This window comes from Myotis lucifugus, unplaced genomic scaffold (genome assembly GCF_000147115.1).
Source record: "Myotis lucifugus unplaced genomic scaffold, Myoluc2.0 scaffold_49, whole genome shotgun sequence".
In the NCBI taxonomy this organism is placed as follows: Eukaryota; Metazoa; Chordata; class Mammalia; order Chiroptera; family Vespertilionidae; genus Myotis; species Myotis lucifugus.
In genome coordinates, this window is record NW_005871097.1 from 5,315,989 (window position 1) to 5,330,202 (window position 14,214).

Here is a 14,214-nt window from a genome sequence, read left to right on the forward strand (position 1 = left end):
TTTCTCAGTGGTTAGAGTGTCAGCCTGCTGACCAAAAGGTCTCGGGTTTGATTCCCAGGCAAGGCATGTAACTCAGTTGCAGGTCCCTAAGCCCTGGTAGGGGCGCATGCCAGAGGCAACCAATCAATGTATCTCTCTCACATCAATGTTTCTCTCTCTCTCTCTCCCCCTCCTCCTTCCCTTCCGCTCTCTCTAGAAATCATTGAAAAAAATGTCCTCAGATGAAAATTAAAAATAAATAATAATAATAAACAGATGGAAAGCCAATTTTAGCCCATGGGTTATACTTTGTTCTCCCCCGTTGTAGGGTTTGACTTTTGAAGACCTGCCACAGATTACGTCTACGGTTTTGCAGGTACTCTTACAGGCACCCACTGTTGGGAACACTCTATTTTAACGAGTCTACCTGCTTTCTGTTCATGTTAATCTCAAAGTCTGGTTGAAATGATGTTCCCTGCTTCACTTATAACCTTCCTCTCATATGTCTCTCACCTTCTGCCCCAAAGCTCTTAGGTTTACTTTATGTGCAAACTCAACACCTTTATAACTCAGTTACCTCCCGGATGATGATTTTCTAAGCATATTCATATCCCCAGACTCAGCAAGTTGTATACCTTAAATAGGTACGATTTTTGACCTGTCAATCATATCTCAATTAAATGGCTTAAATATAAATAAAAAATTGAATACTGCATGTTAAAACTTGGCACAGGGTCAGACATAAATATTTACTATTATTATTAGGTATTATTTTTGTACTTTCTACCTTCAAAAGTAACTTTGATGTTTTATAAGGAACTTAATAGAAGGAATTTCATTGCCCAGTATTTTGATGTTGAATTTGTCTGTAGAAATTGATCTCAGATAGAATAAAGTATCTGTATAGAGTAAATTCAGATCTTCTACTCCCCTCGTGAACTTATAGTGATAGTGATACTATTATCCTTAGTTTCTCTGATGAACCTTGTATGTGAAACTATTATTTTCTTGAATTACAAAAGCTTACTATTTATATGAACATACACTCAAGGGGAAAATGATAATGAAACCAGCTGCTTGGTTTTAGAAAACATTATGATAATTTTCCCTTTGCATTTTATAGAATTTTAAAATTACATGATCCAAATCTCTTTCAGAAAAGAAATTGCCCAAGATGAGAATCTTGCCATCTACGGAGAGTCCTGTAAATGTTGTACAAATAATTACCATAAAATTTAATGAAAATCTGTTTCAATACAGTGAAAATCAAAGAACAAGAAATATCTACCATCCTGGCAGCAGCAGTGAGAGGGAGAAAAACTTACCATGTTTTATAAGTAAATGTGAGGATTTGAACTAATGGGCATAAGAAAGGGAGGAAATAATTACAACTCCATGCCTCAGAGAACGTTATTTAATTAAGCAAAATGATAACAAACCTCCAGTCAAGACATAGTCTCACGTTCTTAGTAATTTACACTAAGAGGGAAGGAAGGAGCCAAAGTAATAACTAGACTGAGATAAATTAATGTTTTCATTTCTGGTGAGCTCCCCATGCACATTAGTGTCACCATCGGTAGGCTTGCTTCTTTGTGTGCTTTTAAAAATGGATAGACTGAGCAGAGAAAAACATTTTATTCTCATCTCACATTCAACAGGCTAATTGGATTACATTAACAGAAACAAATAAATTTCCTCCGAAGCCTTTCAAATCTTTCCAAACAAAAGCTTTGTTCCATGATGCATAGAGCAGACACATTCAAAGTGACTTCTCCCCAAAGCTGGATCTTTTCCACCATTCTTGGAAGAAGGAATAAAGAAGCAAGATCATTAGAGGCAGACAGGGTAGGCTTCCAGGCTTTGCCTATTGGCAACTGTGTGATCTTTGACAACTTACTTGAACTTCTGGGCCTGTTTTTCCTCATCTGTGAAAAGGAGGAAAATGATACTGTCTTCCAAAAGCAACCTCCCAGAGATGGCTTGGGAAGTATAGTCTGAGGACTTCCAAAATTTCCATTAACCACCCATCCCCAAAGCTACCACAGGTAAAGAGAAACTAAGTAAAAATAGTATGAGTGCCTTGAAAACAAAGCTTCAAACTAAGTCCTTAAATTCTTCCTTCTCATTTTCTGCATCCAACCCACATGGAACTTAGATCACTGTTTCTAAGACCTTCCCATCTAACAAGTCTTAGTTAAAACATTTTGGTTGTAAATTACTTAAGTCCATTCAAACCTGCTAAGCAAAAGCTTATTGGAGAGATTCTAGTTTATCTTTTAGAGCCCACAGAAGATCAACATTGGGAACTGGAAAACTGTCAGCAACCCGGTGGATCTCTGAGTTCCTCCCTCTCCCTCTCTCTACATATGTATTTCCAAATTTGATGTTTTAAAATAAAAAGAGGACTCTAGGACACACACTTTAGAATATAAACATGAAAAATCTCAAATGCCTTAGATTTGGGAGTCCTGATTAATTCTAGAAGCAGTGGCCATGAGTTTTAAGTAAACAATTCAAATGTCTCTGCATAGAGTGATATGCTGTTCAGCAAGACCAGTGGGATGCTCTCACAAAGCAAGTACATTTTTGTCTTCCTCTGCCCTCTTTAAATTCCCCCAGCTAGGGCTAGCTTGTTCCTCGCCCAGGGATTAAAACTGGAAAATGCATTGATGTTGCTATTTATTCTTAGGTAATACAAAGCTCATGATCACTTTAAATCTTAGACACAATCTCAATTAGAGTGGTCAGTCTCCTAATGAACCCTTCAATCTTCATTTGAAGTTTCTTGTGCCCCTCCCCTGAGTCTATCTGTTGTTACAACAAAATAGAAGACAGGGCCTTGCTGGCTATTACCCTGCCAGTGAAGATTTGCCCCAACACCCTTAACCTCTGGGGGGAGCTGAAAGGTTTGAGTTGTTTATTCTTTGCCAGTGCTTGGTGATGGTTGGCCTCACGACCTCATTTGGAATCTAATCCCATAGCCTTTGGTATTGGTCCCAGGGTCCCTTGTCCAGTTGCTGTGAATGCCTTTGCTCAGGCCCCTGCAACTTTCTCACCTCTGGAGGATTGTCTTTGGTAATTGGAGCGGCCTTGCTAGAGGTGCCTGGGAGTTTCCCCTACCCAAGCTGCCTCAGGACTGTTGGTGTGAGGGAGCCAAAGCCCAAACTCCTGGTCTCAGGGCTGGGCCACATCTGTGGTGCTATTCATGCTCCAAAGCTCCCCAAAGGTTCAAGCCAAGGCCACACTTTACCTGAAACCAGTTCTTGATTAATCTCTCCACTTCCCTATCCTGCATTCTCCACTCCTAATAGACTGCTTCTCTAAGCACTCTTTTAATAAATTATATAAAATCCCTGTCTCAGGTTCTATTTGTAGGGAATACAATCTAAGACAGCTACATGTTGTACCTTAGTTCCTCAGTCAACACTTTCAGTTAACATCTGTTACACCACAAGCTGATTATCCTATATTACTCTAGTCCTTTTCCATCAGGACAATAATGAAGTCCCCTGAACAGTCTTTAATAGTCTATAAGGCACTGCTCTGCCTCAGAAAAACAAACAAGCCCTAGCCAGCTTGGCTCAGTGGATAGAGCGTCAGCCTGCGGACTGAAGGGTCCCAGGTTCGATTCTAGCCAAGGGCACATGCCTGGGTTGCGGGCTTGATCTCCAGTAGGGGGCATGTGGGAGGCAGCTGATCAATGGTTCTCTCTCTCATCATTGACATTTCTATCTCTCTCTCCTCCCTTCCTCTCTGAAATCAATAAAGAAATATACTTAAAAAACAAACTTGCATTTCTATAGCACTCCTATTTTCTCTCTTATCTCTGATCGCTTCCTGTCCAAAGGAGAGAGATCAATGTGGTTTTTATTTTTTCATTTTTCTCTCCCCTTTAAAATCATATATTTGCTGTTCAATACCTAACTGAATACCAGTATTTTCTAGTAAATCAGAAAGGAGGATTATCTGTCAACTCCAAAAAGAAAATCAAACCAAAATGCACAAGCACACACACACAAAATCAATTTTCTCCAGTGCAGTCACCCTACATCATTCCTTCAGCATAGAAACAAAGGAAAGGGACTGCTTTGGGCCGGCAGAAAACTTGGCCCAAAAGGAAACAGAAGTGGAAAGGTGAACTCAGAGTTGTCTGTACTAAAACAAAGCCTTTCTGCTAGTAAATAATGTGCATTGCTCATAGATACAGAGAACAGACTGACAGCTGTCAGAAGAGAGGGTTGCTGGGAGGCTAAGTGAAAAAAGGTAAAGGGATTAAGCAAAGAAAAAACATAGACACAGACAATGGTATGGGGATTATCAGAGGGAAAGGAGGTGGGGGAGGTAGAAGAAGGAGACTTGACTTGGGGTGGTGAACACACAATACAGTATACACATGATGTGTTATAGAACTGTACATCTGGAACCTATATAATTTCATTAACTAATGTCACCCGAAAAAATTCAATAAATTTTTTAAATCAAAACAAAAAAAATAAAATACACTTTTTAAAAGGTCACTCTTGATTATTTTCAGTCAGTTCTTTCAGAAAAAGATCTGATTACCAAGAAGAGCATTTTGTCTAAGCGTGAATTGTAGCGCATAGAAAGGCAACTTTAGTCCAGGGAGCCTTGAGGGGAAGGCAGCCTTAAATGCCTCCCACCTACCACAGGAAAAGACAAGGGAGGGAAGAAAGAAAGTTCTTGATAATGCTCTAGTACAGAGGTCAGCAAGCTTCTTCTGTAAAGCACCAGACAGGAAATATTTTTTTTTATTTTGGGGGCAACACTATCTCTGTCCCAACTACTCAACTCTGCCACTGTAGTTTGAAAGCAACCTTAGACAATGCTTAAAAGAATGGGTATGGCTGTGTTCCATTAAAACTTTATTAATGGACATAAATTTGAATTATATATAACTTAAATATATCTCAAAATATTCTTTTTTATTTTAATATTTAACACATATGTATAAAATGTTAAAGTTTAAAATATATATTAAAATTCTTAATAAATATTGTAAAATGTAAATACAATTTTAATATATTTCAACTATTTAGAAATGAAAAACTATTTTTAGCTCATGGGCCATCTAAAAATGGGGTGGGCAAGACTTGGCCCATGGGCTAAGGTTTGCCAACCCCTGCTCTAACTCATAGGGTAGAATTTCTCCTCTTGAATTCATTCGGGACTGGAAGTTGGTTGTTAAATTTAAAAAGTTAAAGAACCATAAAATAAAACTAATGCATATATATATATATGCCATTTTTCCCATATAGGGCCATGACTTTTGTTTTAGCAGAAGTCTTCCAATTAGATTTCAGATGGCTTTTCTTAGTCTTTTCACTAAAGTTTCTAGTTTAGTTTACTCTCAAGTGGAATGAGAATAAAAGCTGATTGCAGACCCACTCAAGGTGCATAAAGCTTCTAATTTTTACAAGCCTCCTCAGTCTTTTCTAGTTGTGCCTCCCCTGCCCAACTTTTTAACAGCAATGTTTAAGAAACTTGCCTTTATAAGTGTTTTTTCAAAGCACCCAACTCAGTTCCTTAGAACAGCAATTTTCTTCCTTATTAAATTGCTATGTCAAAGAAAAGTAGCATAAATAAGTCTAAAAACAAATGTAATGGATACTTGGTAAGCACAAAACCAATGGGGGAAACAAGTGTGTGTGTGTGTGTGTGTGTGTGTGTGTGTGTGTGTGTGTGTAATTGAGACCAGCTTGTCAGGCACAAGCATTCAGTGGGCAGTGGGCATCAAATGCTGCCTTCCATAGGAGGAAGGTAATGTCCATTGATTGATCCAGTAGTCAGTTGAGTGGATATCCTGCGTTCTGACCATGCTCTTCCAGTGCTTGAACTGGATGTGGGGAGGGAAAATGGTACAATGATTCTACATCTTTTCATTGAAAGAAGTTAGTAGAATTACATTTCCCAGTGTTTAAAGCAAGAGCATGCCTAGCTCCCCTCAACAGTATTATACTTGTCAGTTTCTTCCTTAACAAAGATAAAAGATCAATTTGAATGTGTTCGCCCATGATCCAGGAGGTACATATTGAATCTTCCCAGGAAGTCTCAGTGCTCCGCCACAGTTACGGGCACACTCTACTTGGAATAGCAGTGGGCATGAGTTTTTATGGATAGAAATTAGTACAGCTGTTGAAGAAATGTCAAGCTGATTAGAGCATAATCATTAGTGAAAAGATAGTCAAAATGTAGTGGAATGAGCCAAAAGGGAATTAGGAGAGAAGAGAAACAAGGGTAGCCCCAACAAAAGAATTGCCACGTTTCCCAAAATAAACATGTCATTAGCAATTAAATTCCAATGCTTTTATCTTCTCCAATGAGCACAGTATTGGTGAAAAACTAATTTTTATATGTGAATTATTTGTAAATATCTTCCAAGATCTCTCCAATAGAATATGATCTGCCTCTGTAATTAATCCTTGTTTATTCTCATGAAATAAAAGTGCAAATGGCTTTTAGCCTCCATTTCAGTACATGTCATGTTTTTCTGCAGAAGCTTAACTGCTTTCTGATAGATGTTATGCTCATTATTACCTGAAGTGACCATCCTATTTCACTGTCCTTAGTACTAATGTAACCTGAGATTATTGCCAAGAAAAGGACCAACTCTTGAACACCCAATCTCCTGATTGGGGACTTAATTTTGTTTCGATCCTTTGGGAAATTCTTCTGATTTTCAGTTTGAGCTTTGACCTATTGTTGCTCTTTGTATAAATGCACATTATAATACCTATGAGCTATACTAAAACCTATGACTCCTTTAAAAGTAGCTGGATGTGAGGAGAGAGGAGGGGAGAGGGGAAGAAAGCTCATAGTTAATCTTTTTTAAAAAATCTTTATTGTTGAAAGTATTACATACGTTCCCTTCCCCCCCCCATAGACCTCTCCCACCCCGCCCCTGCCCACCACCCTATTGTCTGTGTTCATGGGTTATGCTTATATGCATATGAGTTCATTGGTTGATCTCTTCCCACCCTTCCCACCTTCCCCTGCCTTCCCTCTGATGTTTGACAGTCTGATCTTGTAACACCATAAGCTACCGTTATGCTTTCTGAGCTTCAAAGATGTTTAAAGCTATCTTCTGAGACATGTGAGGCCCCCTTCATTGTTTCCCTGTTGGTCTACTCTCTACTGAGTTCCCTTGACTAGAGGATACATCTTACTTCTCCCTTAGACCTTGGGCATTTCATGGTACACCTTCTTCCTCTTCCTCTCCCTCCCTCTCATGTTCCACAGGAAACACTCCTACTTGCATGTGTTACATCCACAAACAGGAAATTTACAGAAACCTTCACCCAAATATAGAAGCCCCCTCTTTGCTCTGGAAACAAAGTAGTTTCTCAGCTCTTACTGAATCCTCTTTTTAATTTATTGGACAGGAGTCTGACTTTAGTCCTCAGGCCTCTGAAGCTTTCTCAGGTAAGAGTCAGACACCAGTCCCGGATCTCCCAACGGCATGACACACATTTCAAACCCCCTCAGTGCTTTCCAGCATGGTCCCCGACTAGGATGGGACTAGAATGTAGCCCCTTCCTACCCCACCTATAAAGGGAGCAAGGACCCACAGCTCTGTGCCAGTCCTCTTCAGAGAAATCTCAACAATCTCATTTACAAAGTCCTCTTTCTGATGCCTTTTTATAGCTTTGATATGGCTGATGGGTCCAGGAGTCCTGGAACAAGATCTTGGACTCATTTCCTTTAAAATCACTTAGGATGATTTGGCTGACTCATTTTGGATTTTCATATTTATTGTAATTTCTTGTCTGGCCTGAACTTCAATCTTCCCTAGCACATACAAAATTCCATCATTCAGAGATATTCACTGAAAACATTTGGATATATATTGTAAAGTATATATCTCTGAACAAAAATAAGATTATTTTGTAACCTGAATTTTTTAAATTAACAATATCTTCTGAGCATCTTTCCATGGCAATAAATCTCTACATCAACATTTTTAACAGTTAAAGGCTATTACATTGTATGAAAGCTACCATTATTTAATCAATTCTTTCTTGATATAGATTGAGGCTCTTTCTTCTTTCTATTATGATAAATGATCCTGTAGAAGACATCTTAATACACTTCAATTCATTCAATTACTTAACTAATATTTATTGAGCACCTATTATAAAAGAATGCTATGTTATCCCTGAGATAATTTATAGAATAGCAGTCAAAATGTATGCATATTTTAAAGTATTTGATATATATTTACAAATTGTCCTGCAGATATACTAGTATACTGGTATGTGTTTGTATATGTGTTTATGTAAGTACTAGAGGCTGACTGCTTGAAGATTCATGCAAGAATGGTCCTTCCTTCCCCTGGCTGCTGGCACCACCTTCGCTCTGGCAGGAGCTGCCTTTCTGCCTTCCCACGCTGCCCAGAGGCCTGGAGTGGCTGGGGGACAGTGCAGAATGCTTGCGTCATTGCCATGGTGATGATGCAAGCGTCCCAACCCTGGCCGCTGGGTGCCTGCATATGCAAATTAACCCGCCATCTTTGTTGGGTTAATTTGCATACTCACTCCTGATTGGCTGATTGGTGTCATGAAGGTACAGTCAATTTGCATTTCTCTCTTTTATTAGTGTAGATGAGAGTGTATTTAATCCCTAGAGAATAAAAATATTTCCTTGTGGAAACTTCTTCACTATTTGAGGGAATTAATGTAATAATGCAATTAACACAAATTATAAATATATTTATTTAGCTCCCACAAATTATTGGATCTGCCTTCTTTTACTGTAAAATAATTTTAGACTTACATTAAATGACAAAAAGTAATGTAGAGTCTCCTTATATCCCTTGCCCACTTTTTCTCATCTTGTCATAGCACAATTATCAAGAATAGGAAACTAACATTAGAATATTATTAACTAACTGAAGAACTTATTCAAGTTTCAACAGTTAGTCCCCTAATGTCCCTTTTCTATTACAGGATCTTATCCAAGATTGCCCTTTGTATGTAGTTATTATTTCCCCCTTGTCTCCTCCTGTCTGCAACAGTTTTTTCCCTTGTCTTTCATGACCTTGAAACTTGAAAAGTATTGATTGGTTATTTTGTAGAATGTCCCTTTTGGGTGTTTGTCTGAGGTTTCTAACAATTGGAATGAAGTTAAGCATTTTGGGCAAAGGTGCATCATATCAAGGGGTTTTATGATGTTGACATGTCTTCTGATTGGTGATGTTTACCTTGATCTCTTGAAAATTACATTTGAACTCTGCAGAAGGGGAGTGCAAATAGTATTTGTGCAGCACCCACTATACACTGCCTTTTTTTCTGTAATCCTCCTAAAGACTCTGTAAAGTAAATCTCATTAGCCCCATTTTATTGAGTCTCTTAAAATTATGTATCTCACCCAAAGTCATTAAAGTCTGATTCCAGAGCCAGGGATTCCCAGCTCAGGATAAGCATTTCTTCAACATGGGAAACCATTAGCAACAAACCTAGCACAGGTATATGTGAGTTACTACTGTTTTAGGGTTTGATTTTCCATTTGTTTTCCTCAAGGTAGAGGTCTGTAGAATCACATTCTCAGAAATATTCTTTTGCTATTGATTAACAAAGTTAAATATTCAGTAATCAAATGTTGTGGAAATTTCCCCCATTTTATATAAAATCACAGTGCCTTTGATATTTCCTCTGCAAGATTTGTGATGTTATTTTCTTTTGTGTTATTGTAATATAGAAGCTGAAAGACAAGTAAGTGCAAAATAATTTTCTCTATTGAAAACTATGAGATGTGGTTGTTGTTTCTCATCAGTCATATGTAGACAATACCTGCATTATACTGGTTGTCTGAAAGTCAATGAGTTATTTTTCTTTTCAGATAGTGTGTTGGAAGGAAAACACACTAAACATAGTACCTACATAGCACTTTCCATTTCGGATAATTAATGTCTGAACCCAGTGAATGTCCCCAAAGTTCCATTTAAAGGGTTAATACTTCAATCTGATGTGATATGGTGGCTGAATATGAAAGAAGAAACAAAATGAGATAATGCATTGAAAGTGTTTAGCATAGTGCCTGGTACACAGCATACACTCCATAAATTTTAGCTCTTCTTGCTGCTGCTGAAGCTGTCCTTGATGTAACTGCTGTTTAACCTGGGGAAGAGAATATGTGGCTGGCTCATCCCCTGCTCCATGAGGCAAAAGATCAGAGTGCTGTAAATTTAGAAAGGAAGATGGCTGGTCTCTGGCCAGTTTAGCAGCTGTTTATCTTCTGTAAATGCTCTTGTGCTTTTCTATTGCAATATAATCTAAAAGTCCCATTATGAACCCATTTGGGAGCAAAGCTTGGAGTTAAATCAAGGCAATGTGGCAAAGAGTCAGTTAATTCAGTGCAACTACTTTTATAGTTACTTCTTTTGAGGCAGCCCATCTGAGAAAGTGGCTTTAGCATATAACTAATTATAGTAGCCCTGGCTATAGGGCACCGTTTTTCAACCTCAGTACTAATGATATCTGGAGCCTGATATTTTTGTTGTTGTGCGGGAGCTGTACATTGTAGGATGTTTAGCAGCATCCCTGGTCTCTACCTACTAGATGCCAGTAGCACCCCCACTCCAGCCATGACAACCAAAATGTCTCCAGACATATCCAAGTAAAATGGTAGGGGAGAGGGGCAAAATCACTTCCATTGAGAGCTATTCCTCAAAAGTAATGAGTAATTCCATACTCAAAACAGGTGATGGTAGATTCAAACTAGAAGAATTTGGGAGATGGGAAACTATATTTATTGAGCAGCAAAAGCTTTGACAGATTTTACCTCATGTATTTCATGTAATTTTCACAACAAGTCTATGAGATAGTTTTTATTCCTCATTCATGGATGGGCAAACAGAGACTCACAGAAATAAGGTGATTTGCACAATTATCCATATGTGGTGGGATACAAACTTGACAACCAAGCCCATGCTCATTCTATTATGCCTTCATGATTCCCACTTCCAATAGAGAAGGCTCAGCCTCATCATGCAGTTCCTTTTGGCCAGGAAGAGGAAAATTACATTTACCAAGTCCAAATTGTTATTAAGCTATTGTCTCACACAATGAAATCCACCAGTCTTTTTATTGCAAATATTTACTCCTTATCTTTTATTTTGATTGAATTTAGAGGGGTAACATTGTTTGATAAAATTATATAGGTTTCAGGTACAGTTCTATAATACATCATCTGTATATTGTATCGTGTGTTCACCACACCAAGTCAAGTCTCCGTCCATCACCATTTAACCCCCTTTCCCCTCCTCTATCTCCTCCAACCCCCCTTTCCCATATTGGTAATTACCACACTGTTGTCTGTATCTATGAGACTGTTTTATATATATTACTGATTTCAGAGAGGAAAGGAAAGGGAGAGCTAGAAACATCAATGATGAGAGAGAATCATTGATTGGCTGCCTCCTGTACACCCCACACTAAGGACTGAGCCTGCACCCTGGGCATGTGCCATGACCGAGAATTGAACCATGGCCTCCTGGTTCATAGCTCAAGGCTCAACCACTGAGCCATGCCAGCTGGGCTTTTTTTTATTTATATGTGTAATCTAATGAACGAAATAAATGGACAACACAGAAATAGACTCATAGGTACAGAAAACAGACTGACAGCAGTTAGAGAAGAGGGGTTTGGGGGGCTGGGTGAAAAAAGTGAAAGGATTAAGCAAAAAATATATATTCACCAGTCTTTATTCCACTTCATGAAGCTGTGATTGTGACTTAAATAAACTACATTTCTCTTATCAGTTACCTTCCTATGTGGGTTTGCCAATAGGGGGCACTAGAGGAAGTTTAGTAAACAGGAGGAGTGGAGAGGGAGTTCCCTTTTCCTATAAGCTAATTCAGCTCAGTGACTGCCACTGCTGAGCACCTAAACTACTAACAGCAGAAGCCAACACAAAGTCTTCAATATGACAGCATTCTCCCAGGAGACCACACACCCTGGTGGCAGGTTAATTACACTGGATCGCTCCTGTTACTTAAGGAGTAGTATTCTCTCTTCACTTAGCAGACATGTTTCCTGCATATTGATTTGCCTTACCTACTGATAAGATTTCTTCCAGCACCACCGTCTGTGTGCACACAGAATGCTTTACCCACCATCACGACGGGTTAAAAAAAAAGTGGGGAATGAGTGCATGCCCGTGGAATTCACTTATTTTATCACATACCCCATCATCCAGAAATAATTGGTGTAATAGTAAGTAAGAAAGCCCTACTCAAGGTGTAGTTATGACCAGTTGGGAGATAAATAGGACAATAAAGATTGACAACTATTTCATAGGAGGTAGAATATGCTTTAAAGTGGCAACCAATCAACAATCAATACCTATCTCTAGCTCCCATAGGCAGAAATCATGGGCCCAGGAATCAGAGATGGAAGTGGAAGTGGCTCCTCTCACCATCACACCTAATATCCTACTCACAAAATGTTTTATTTTAAACTTATTCCCTTGTTCCACTGGTTTGGAGGACTTAGTTCCAAGCAGAGGACACAATCATGATTTCACTGAAATAGAAGTTGAGACTGGCACTGGCAATTTTGGACTCCTGATGCCCCTGATTCAAAAACAAAGAAGAATAAAGACCTGTCTTATTTGAGATGATTGACCCAGGTTACTAAGGGAAGATTGAGTTTCTGCTGATGAGTAGGGTCAGGGTAAATTATATCTAGGCAATATATAGCAAATGGTTGGATTTCACCTTTTTATAGCTCAGTAATGTTCCATGTGTGTGTGTGTGTGTGTGTGTGTGTGTATCTCACTTCTTTATTCAATCATCCATCAATAAACACTATTGTTGTTTACATTTCTTGGCTATTTTAAATAACACTGCAATTAACATAGGAGTGAATATATTTTTCAAATTAGGATTTTCATTTTCTTTGGATAAATATCCAGAAGTGAAATTGCTGGATCACGTGGTAGTTCTATTTTTAATATTTGAGGAATCTCTATACTGTTTTCCACAGTGGCTGCACCTATCTGCATTTTCATCAATGCAGTGTACGAGGGTACCCTTTTCTCCATATCCTCGCCAACACTTATCATTTTTTTTGGTCTTTTTCATGATAGCTATTCTAAGAGATGTAAGGTGATATTTCATGGTGGTTTTGATTTGCATTTCCCTGAAGATTAGTGATGTTAAATGTCTTTTCCTGTACCTGTTGGTCATCTGTATGCCTTCTTTGGAAAACTGTCTGTTCAGATCCTCTGCCCATTTTTTAATCAAGTTGTTTGGGGTTATTTTTTGTTGTTAATGTTGAATTGTATGAGTATTTTACATATTTTAAATATGGACCCCTTATCAGATATATGATTTACAAATATCTTTTCCCATTTGGTAGCTTGCCTTTTGGTTTTGTTGATAGTTTTCTTTGCTGTGCAGAAAAGCAGCTTCATTTTTTGACAGCTTTATTGAGACATAACTCACATACCATTAAGCTCACCGATTTAAAGTGTATAGTTCAGTGGTTTTTAGTATATACAGAGTTGTGCAAACATAAATACAATCTAATTTTATAACATTTTAATTATCCCCAAAAGAAACCCAGTATCCATTAGTAGTCACTTTCCACCCCTCCTCCAACCCTAAAAAACATCTACTTCCTGTCTCTATGGATTTACCTATTTTGGACATTTCATACCATTGAAATTGTACAACTTATGGCCTTTTGTGACTGGCTTTTTTACCCCACTTAACATAATTTTTAAAGTTCAATCATGTAGCATGCAATTTATTCCTTATGGCTGAATAGTATTCCATCGTATGGCTAGATCACATTTTTTCTCTCATTGACCTCTTCTAGCCCGCCTCCACCCACCCCCAAGGCCTTCATCACCCTATTGTCTGTGCCCATGGGTTGTGCATATATGCATACAAGTTATTTGGTTGCTCTCTTCCCACTCATCCATTCTCCCCCACTTCCCCTCTGAGATTCCACGGTCTGTTCCATGCTTCTATGTCTCTGGATCTATTTTGTTCATTATATTCCACATATGAGTGAGATCACATGATACTTGTCTTTCTCTGGCTGGCTTATTTCACTTAGCATAATACTAATTCTGACAATCTCTATCTCTTCATTTAATTTTCACAACCCCAGGAGTTGCAACTCTTTCCTGCAGTTATAATCACTAGATGACCTCAATGTTCCCTTTTTATCTTTCTAACTTCCAATGACAGTGTGATCAGCTTCCTGCATT